The sequence below is a fragment of the Saimiri boliviensis genome, chromosome X, assembly GCF_048565385.1.
Source record: "Saimiri boliviensis isolate mSaiBol1 chromosome X, mSaiBol1.pri, whole genome shotgun sequence".
Classification (NCBI taxonomy): domain Eukaryota; kingdom Metazoa; phylum Chordata; class Mammalia; order Primates; family Cebidae; genus Saimiri; species Saimiri boliviensis.
Genome location: NC_133470.1, coordinates 32,495,272 through 32,504,572, shown reverse-complemented (window position 1 = coordinate 32,504,572; position 9,301 = coordinate 32,495,272). Strand labels below are relative to the sequence as shown.

Below are 9,301 nucleotides of genomic sequence, written 5' to 3'. Positions count from 1 at the left end.
TTTGAGGAAGAAAGGAAAAAATTGTTATACCAGTGTACTGGAAGAATAATATTAAGTTATTTTATCATTACTCCGTATCTGCAGAGCAGGGATGTTCCTGTTTTAGAGACAGAAGCAGAGGTTTGGCTTTCTGTAAGCTACCAAATGATTCTTTTAACTCTGTCTTGGAAAATAGTTTTATTTTTTAGTTTATTTATAAGAAGACATTTTGAAAAAATCATTTAATTAGAATGGCTTGTACTGTGATAAAGTAATTAAAGTTTCTGCACTATTTTGATGTTTAGCTTCCATACTAAAATGTTTGTGGTACTGCCATCTTATTCTTCAAAGGTCAGTAATAACACGGTCTTGGTACACTTTAAAACATTGATTTTTAAAAAATATTATTCCAGCTTAGGGTCCATTTTTATGTTAAGATTGATGAATTTAGCTGCCTATCAGTAACACAGTACATGCTGTATGTATATGTCACAATGTAAATATGTGTATAACATATCTACATCTCAGATTTTTGCCATTGTCTCTACTCTCATAACTCTTCATGAAAGAATCTACCTTCAATTGTAGGATAGGCCTAGGGGGCCATATTTGGGGCAAATGATTTTATTCCTTTGGTTATAGCTGCCTGGACCATGGGTGGACACTTGATTATAATACTGCTTTGGGCAATTTGAAATAAGGACAATTTAGGCTGTATTGAAGATAACAGACCTGAAACAATATATAAAGTCTAGACTGAGTACTATAACAGGTTAAAGTTTTATACAAACCAAAGTTATGGGTAGAAAGTCTTAAGTATTTTAAGGAGAAGGCATTGTTCAGAAAGGAGGCTGGAGTAGGCCCCCAGAATAAAAACAAAGTCACCTGTGGATGAAAGAGAGGGAGACTGGGAAGAGAGAGCAAGAACAAAAGCAAAGGAATAAAAGAGCAAGAGTAAGAGACTATCTGCCAGATTTTCTAGTTTCTGCAGGTAAAGTTCTACTTCTAAATATTGGGACCTATAAGGTTCTCCTCTTAAAACAAGGTAAATAAATTCCCTACTTATTTTAACTATCTTGAGTGAGTCTCTGTTTCTTGTAGTCATGTGATTGCTAACTTGAATTATAACAATTACACATTTTGTATTTAGGTGTCTGATTTAAGCTAAGCAAGACATCTTTAGAAATATAAAAGCATGCTATTATAATATGGGAAGTTTAAATTTTACATACCTGTATTTCCCATTTCAGCTCTAACAAATTGCAACAAATTTTATACTTCAAAATCAACAGAAATGTATTATCTTACAGGTTTGGAGGTCAGAAGTCAAAATGGGTCTTACAGGATTGAGACCAGTTTGTCATCAGGGCTATCTTTTTTTCTGGAGACTCTAAGAGGGAATCAATTATTTGCCTCTCGTAGCTGCTAGAGATCATCTGCAGTCCTTGGCATTGGCAACATCATTCCAATCTCTACTTTAATCATCACATCTCCTTCTCTAAGTCTGACTCTTCTTTCTCATAAAGACCTTTGTGATTAGATTGGATTTAACTAAATAATCAGGCATAGCCTCTTCATCTCAAGATCCTTACATCTGAAAAGTCTTTTATCATTTAAGGTAATGTATTCACAGGTTTTGGAGATTAGGTCCTGTACATCTTGAGGGAAATATTATTCTACCTGCTACATCATCCATGATAACATGTTAATGGTTTTATAAGTTACCTTTTCACTCATGTTTATATGCTTAATATTATTAAAATGGTTAGAATTCATAGTAATACATTTAAACTTTATAATGTTTAAAAATTTTACATAACTCTTGGAAGTTATGTTGATATAAAAAAGGTAAAGACTTACCTTTAGCTATATTTTGATAATAACTTTTTATTAAATATTTGATAATTATTCAAAGAAAAAAATAGTGGTTGGATGCAGTTAACACTGTGATCTCAATCATATGTCCTAAAGGCACTTTTAAATGTGACATTTGTTGCTTCAAATAAGTTGATATTTGATTTCCAGGTAAAAATTTAGAATATTGGTCACAAAGTGTTTCACATATCTGCAACAACTTGAAATGTATAATATGAATATTGACATTAACCCAAAAATACATACACTTTAAGCATCATCCAGGCATCTCTTATCTTTAATAAATACATAAATTAGTATCCCTATTTTAACTTAAAGATCCATTAATAATTTAAACTGAATTTTATTTAATAATTTTCTAACTTTTAATTATATCCATAATTTACTTGTGTTTTATAACTTTAGAATAATTATCATGCTTTTTTTTTTTTTTTTTTTTGAGACAGAGTTTCACTCTTGTTACCCAGGCTGGAGTGCAATGGCGTGATCTCGGCTCACCGCAACCTCCGCCTCCTGGGTTCAGGCAGTTCTCCTGCCTCAGCCTCCTGAGTAGCTGGGATTACAGGCACGCACCACCATGCCCAGCTAATTTTTTTGTAGTTTTAGTAGAGACGGGGTTTCACCATGTTGACCAGGATGGTCTCGATCTCTTGACCTCGTGATCCACCCGCCTCAGCCTCCCAAAGTGCTGGGATTACAGGCTTGAGCCACCGCGCCCGGCCTGCCTTTTTAAATAAGAGTATTGTCCTATGAAAATATTAAAGGAAAATATTAAAGGAAAGAAAATATTTCTTCTTGCTAAAGATCTGCAGATACTTACTTAAAGTAATGAAGTTGTTAGCTGCGGATTTCAGTTAGAAAATTATTAAATAAAATACAGTTTAAATTATTAATTGATCTTTAAGTTAAAATAGGGATACTAATATATGTATAAGAGGAACTCGGGTTTCATTTATTTTAAATGTGCTACTTCAAGAAAAAATAAAGGATAAAAAATCAAAGAGTAAGGTATATATATGTGTGTATATGTGTGTGTGCATATGTGTGTATATGTATGTACATACATATATACAAGCTATATATGTATTTCTACATATATAGATATACACATATCTATAGGCATACACACAAACATATACACAGTTATTAAGAGTGCCTTAGATATTTTCATTTCAACAAATGAAAACAACAATAGAGGATTATATCTCATTGGAATTTAAAATAGACTTTTTATATATTCTGAAGGTAGCAGAAATGTAATTATATGCATTTTAAATTAATTTATATCTTTTTATTAGTTCATAGTCTAATATGGATTGAAGTGGAAAGAAAAGGTGGAAATTCAAATATCCTTCTAAAGCTGAATATGCTAAATATCATGAAAACAGGAAAGCTAGTTGTCTTGGTTCGTTTTCTGTTGCTATGACAGAATATTTGAGACTGGATAGTTTATGAAGGAAATAGATTTATTTCTCAGAGTTCTGAAGGCTGAGGAGTCCAAGAGCATGGCACTGAGATCTGATGAGAGCCTCCTTGCTGTGTTAGCCGATGATAAAGGTGAGAGGGCAAGCCAGTGCATGCAAAGAAAGAGAAAACATGAGGGGCTGTACTTGCTTTCTAACAGCCCACTCTCATAGCACCTAACCCATCTCTTCTATAACTTCATTAATCCATTAATGAGAATGGGGACCTTATGAACTAATTACTTCTTAAAGGCACTACCTCATGAGTTTTGGCAGGGGCATTCATAGTACAGCAACAGGTATTTATATATATATGTAAATTTTTGATAATAAATCTTTATTAAATATTTGATAATTATTCAAAGAAAAAATAGTGGTTGGATGCAGTTAACACTGTGATCTCAATCATATGTCCTAAAGGCACTTTTAAAATGTGACATTTGTTGCTTCAAAGGCTATATGTATATAACCTTTTTCAAGAAAATATTTCTTCTTGCTAAAGATCTACAGGTACTTCTTTATTTAAAGTAATGAAGTTGTTAGCTGGGTATTTCAGCCAGTGTATAATAGATATATATAATATATATGTATAATGTATATGTATACTATACATGTATATGTTATACTATATATGTTATACATATGTTATATGTATGTACACACACACACACACACACACACACGCGCGCACTGCAAAAAGCCGGTTTTAGTAATGATGACCAGAGCAAATCTAACAGACAAGGATATGCTAAATTCTATTCTGTACATGTATAGGTAGAGAAATCTGTCTAGAGAAAATAATGAGAATTTAAGGACCATGGAGAGTTGATGAGAGATGGTGAGGCTTGCTGTAAAGAACAGAATGAATAAGCACTTCATTGCAGCACAACCCAGCAAATGAAGTCATTGATAGACCAGAGTGAATTATTACTTCCTATGCAATACTACAAACTTAATTCTACTCACATATAGCTGATGCTGTTATTGTCTGTGCTGCACCTTCTCAGTTTACTTCTGGTCTCACCTATGGCAATATTGGACGGTAACCTGCACACTCTTGGAATGCCAAGGCAGAAGCAAACTGGCCTCTTTGATTTTCTGCCTCAGGCCTTCTTTCTGCAGGTCCAATCAGGAGTTACAATGTCATCAAAGAAAAACTTTAACTGGTGGGGGATGGGGGTGTATGTTAAAAAGTGCTGGCCACCTATCCCATGAGAGAAGCCAATTCTTTAGTTCACTCTACATTGTCAATCATAGGGTTTACAGGGATACTGAGCCTGTCTGTCCACAGGAAAAATCAGCTCCTTATTGGTTTTCCTCTTTTTCACTATTATACTCCCTTCTCTCTTCTTTATGTTTCCATAGATAACCTGTCAATAAATCTCCTCTTCCCAAATAATTGTCTCATGATCTGCTGTCAGGGACATTCAAATCAAGATATACACTCAGTTTTACCTACATATCTCTACTGTTTACTCTTATATTTATAACTGCCCTGTGAGGCATGTGGGATGACATAGGATTTTGGAGATAAACTATGGAATTCTCGTCAACTCTATTTTGCTGACAAGAAAAAACCTTTAGGTAATCTGAGTGATTCTCCCCAAATCACACAACTAATAAATGGCAAAGTCTTCTTTGATGTGCTTAAGAGGACTTTGGAAGCATAAAATAGAATGAATTGTTTCCCAAATGAGTTCTGTATATTTTAATTTCATCCATAACCTCAATTTAACGTGTCAGATCTTGCTAGCTTAAAACATCCTTGCTAAACCCCATTAATTTTGGTTTCATTAACTTATACTTTGTGATAACTTGAAAGTGTAAGAATAAAACTTATTTTCTCCCTAAAAATATTATCTAAGAGTATACATTTTTAATCAGACCAAATCATTTCCTCAATCTCCTTCTTGTCTTTTCTACAGCCATCATCCTTTAATGTTCTATGATACACAATAAAAGACAACATTAGGCACACTAAATCTTAGGATGCTTTATTGATCTCATAATGCCATCCAGCATCATAAAATTAAACTCTGGTCCATCCTAAGTTATATTATGAGAAGAAAATGTTTATACCTTTTTTTCTGATATTTAATTTTTAATTAATATACACTTAGGCAGAACTAATTATATGACAAGCATTCTAAATGTTTTACAAATAACTCATTTAACTTTTAAAAAAATATTTTTTCATTTAAAAAGAATAACAAATTTATTACGTTAGTATAAACATTTCAATAAAAGATAAATACATTTTCAAACTTCCTCCAAAGATGAAAAGATTGGCATTGGTTTTTTAAAGCAAAAATTGTATTTTATTTCTTATTTCAATAGGCTTTTGGGAAACAGGTGGTGTTTGGTTACATGAATAAGTTCTTTGGTAGTGATTTCTTTGATTTTGGTACACCCATGACCTGAGCAGAATGCTTTTGCCTCATAGTTCTTAAAATTCTTTCCTTTATCTTGACTTTAGATAACTTGATGACTATGTGTCTACATGATAATCTTTTTGCAATGAATTTCCCAGGTGTTCTTTGAGCTTCTTATATTTGTGTGTCTAGATCTCTAGCAAGGCCAGGGAAGTTTTCCTCAATTATTCCCTGAAATATGTTTTCTAACCTTTTAGATTTCTTTCTCCGGGACCCCAATTATTCTTGTGTTTGGACATTTAACATAATCCCAGACTTCTTGGAGGCTTTGTTCTTTTTTTAAATTCCTTTTTCTTTGTCTTGAACAGATTAGGTTAATTCAAAAGCCTTGTCTTAAAGCTCTGAAGTTATTTCTTCTGCTTGTTTGATTATTTTGCTGAGACTTTCTAGTGCTTTTTGCATTTCTCTAAGGGTGTCCTTGAATTCTAGAAGTGGTGATCACTTCTTATTTGTACTCTATTTCACTGAAGAATTTTTCTTTGATATCCTGTATCATGTTTTTTATTTCTTTAAGTTGGATTTCACCTTTCTCAGATGCATTCTTGATTAGCTTAGTAATCGACCTTCTGAATTATTTTTCTGGCAATTCAGAGCTTTCATCCTCGTTCGGATGCATTGCTGATGAGCTGGTATGATCTTTTGGAGATGTTAACCTTGTCTTGTCATATTACCAGAATGGTTTTTCCGGTTCTTTTTCATTTGGGTAGACTATGTTAGAAGAATGATTTGGAATTCAAGGGCTGCTGTTCAGATTCTTTTGTCTTACAGGGTTGTCCCTTGATGTTGTGTTCTCCCCCTTTCTCTAGAATGGGGCTTTCTGAAAGCTGAACTGTAGTGATTGCTTTTGCTCTTCTGGGTCTAGCAACCAAGTGAAGCAACTGAGCTCCAGACTGGTACTGAGGAGTATCTGCAGAGAGTCCTGTGTTGTGATCTATCTTGAGGTCTTGCAGCCGTGGATTCCAGCACCTGCTCCTGTGAAGATAGCAGGGGTTGAAGTTGACTCTGTGAGGGTCCTTGGTTGTGCTTTTGTGCGTGTGTGTGTGTGTGTGTGTGTGAGAGAGAGAGAGTTTGTGTGTTTATGCTGATTTTTTGTTAGTTGGCCTCCAGCTAGAAGGTGGTGCTTTCAAGAGTGCATCAGCTCTGTTTCTATAGGGAGGCTGCAAACTTGTCCTAAGGATACCTGGTTAAGTATTCAGGATTCTCAAGTGGTAAGCAGGATCATAGAATACTTAAGAGATTATGACCTTTGTGTTTGACTACTAGGCCAGGTAGAGAAAGACCATCAGGTGGGAGCAGAGATAGGCTTGTCTGAGCTCAGCTTCTCCTTGGGTGGGGCTTGCTGTGGCTGCTTTGAGGCTTGAGGGTGTGGTTCCCAGGCCAATAGAGTCATATTTCCCGGGGGATTATGGCTACCTCTGCTGAGTCATACAGGTCACCAGGGAAGTGGGGGAAAGCTGGCAGTCACAGGCCTTACCTCACTCTCATGCCACCTGCAGTCCTAGAGGCCAGTCTCACTCCCACGCTTCTCCCCTCAACAGCACCAACTCTATTTCCAGGCAACCATTGACAACCAGGGCTGAGGACTTTCCCCAGACCACGAGCCTCTCCATTGATAAAGCAAGCCGACTAACCATTTTCCAGCGTTTCAGGGAGCCTACAGTGGTGATCCAGTTGCTTCAGAGAGTTTGTGTATTTTTTCAGCTTGCCCGGTATGTTCCTGCAGTAGTTCTTTGAGCAAAATTTCATGATGTGAGTCTCCACATACTGCTCTGTTAGTCCAAGTGGGAGTTGCAAGCTAGTCCTGTCTCCTATCTGCTGTCTTAATCCTGGCTTCATATAATTTATAATAATCTTTTGAGGTGTACACTGCTATTATACTCATTTTAAAGATGAGAAAACTAAGGCACAGAGAGATTAAGAAGTTCGGCCAGTGTCACATAGCTGGTAAATAACTAAGAATCAAATTAAACTCAGGAAACTTAACCCCAAAGTTAGAAGTCAATACTCTTTTCTTCTAAATGTACCTTCAAAACCTAAAAATTCCACCTAATTCAGTCACTGTAACAACAAATATACCCTAATAACTAGTAAAAAATAAAGACTGAAGAGGAGCATTATAAAGTATGTTTCCCAAGAGGGTTCTTTATTCCAATTCTATGCAAATAATTAAGTTGTTAAGTTTCAGAAACCTCTTAATGCCTTCTTTGACATTTTATGACTCCTTAAGTCCATGTCACAGCTTTTTTTTTTTTTTTGAGGCGGAGTTTCGCTCTTGTTACCCAGGCTGGAGTGCAATGGCGCGATCTCGGCTCACCGCAACCTCCGCCTCCCGGGTTCAGGCAATTCTCCTGCCTCAGCCTCCTGAGTAGCTGGGATTACAGGCACGCGCCACCATGCCCAGCTAATTTTTTGTATTTTTAGTAGAGACGGGGTTTCACCTTGTTGACCAGGATGGTCTCGATCTCTTGACCTCGTGATCCACCTGCCTCCGCCTCCTAAAGTGCTGGGATTACAGGCTTGAGCCACCGTGCCCGGCCCATGTCATAGCTTTTTAAAAATATGAATAATACTTTTTCCCCAGTATTTATATGTTTTATTTAAATAAATCTTGCTATGTATATTTAACATATACAACAGGATATTTTGTGATACACAGAGAAAAATTGGTACTATTATAAAACAAGGTAACATATTCATATTACCACATAGTTATCAACTTTTTTCCACTGTGGCAAGAGTAGCTGAAAATGTGAAACACTTGATGAATTTGCCTGTCATCCTTGTTCAGGGGCCATGCTGATCTCTTTTTTAAAACACTTTTGTGGGTATACAGTAGATGTATATGTTTATGAGGACATGAGATATTTTGGGACTGGCATGTAATGTGAAATAAGCACATTAAAGAGGATGGGGATATCCACCCCATCAACCTTTTAAATCCATTGACTTACATACAATCAAATACACTCTTTAAGTTATTTTAAAGGGTAAAATTAAGATATTAATGACTGTAGTCACCCTGTTATGCTATCAAACGTCAGCCTTATTCATTCTTTCTGACTACTTTTTGTACCCATTAACCATCCTTACCCCTCACTACTCTTTGCAGCCTCTGGTAACTATTCTTCTGTTTTCTGTGTCCATAAGTTCAACTGTTTTGATTTTTAGATCCCACAGTAAGTAAGAACATGTAGTGTTTATCTTTCTGTGCCTGGATTATCTCACTTAGCATAATGATCTCTAGTTCCATCCACGTGGTTGCAGATGACTGGATCTCACTGTTTTTATGGCTGAATAGTGCTCCATTGTGTACCATTTATCTTTTGATGGGCACTTAGGTTGCTTCAAAATCTCAGCTATTGTAAACAGCGCTTCAACAAACATAGGACAGCAGATATCTCTTCAATATACTGGTTTCCTTTCTTTGGAGTATTTTGGTACCTTGGTTACAATGTACACTATTTGGTTCATGATTATACTAAAAGCCCAGAATTCATCATGAAACAGTATATTCATGTACATACGAACAGCCAAAAAACACATTAAAGAAAG

At 35.6% G+C, this 9,301-nt stretch overlaps 1 pseudogene; it reads right to left on the bottom strand.

The window, feature by feature from the left end:
* Positions 1–8,492: 8,492 nt before the first annotated feature.
* On the bottom strand, positions 8,493–8,591 carry LOC120366677 (U6 spliceosomal RNA; annotated as a pseudogene).
* Positions 8,592–9,301: the final 710 nt, after the last annotated feature.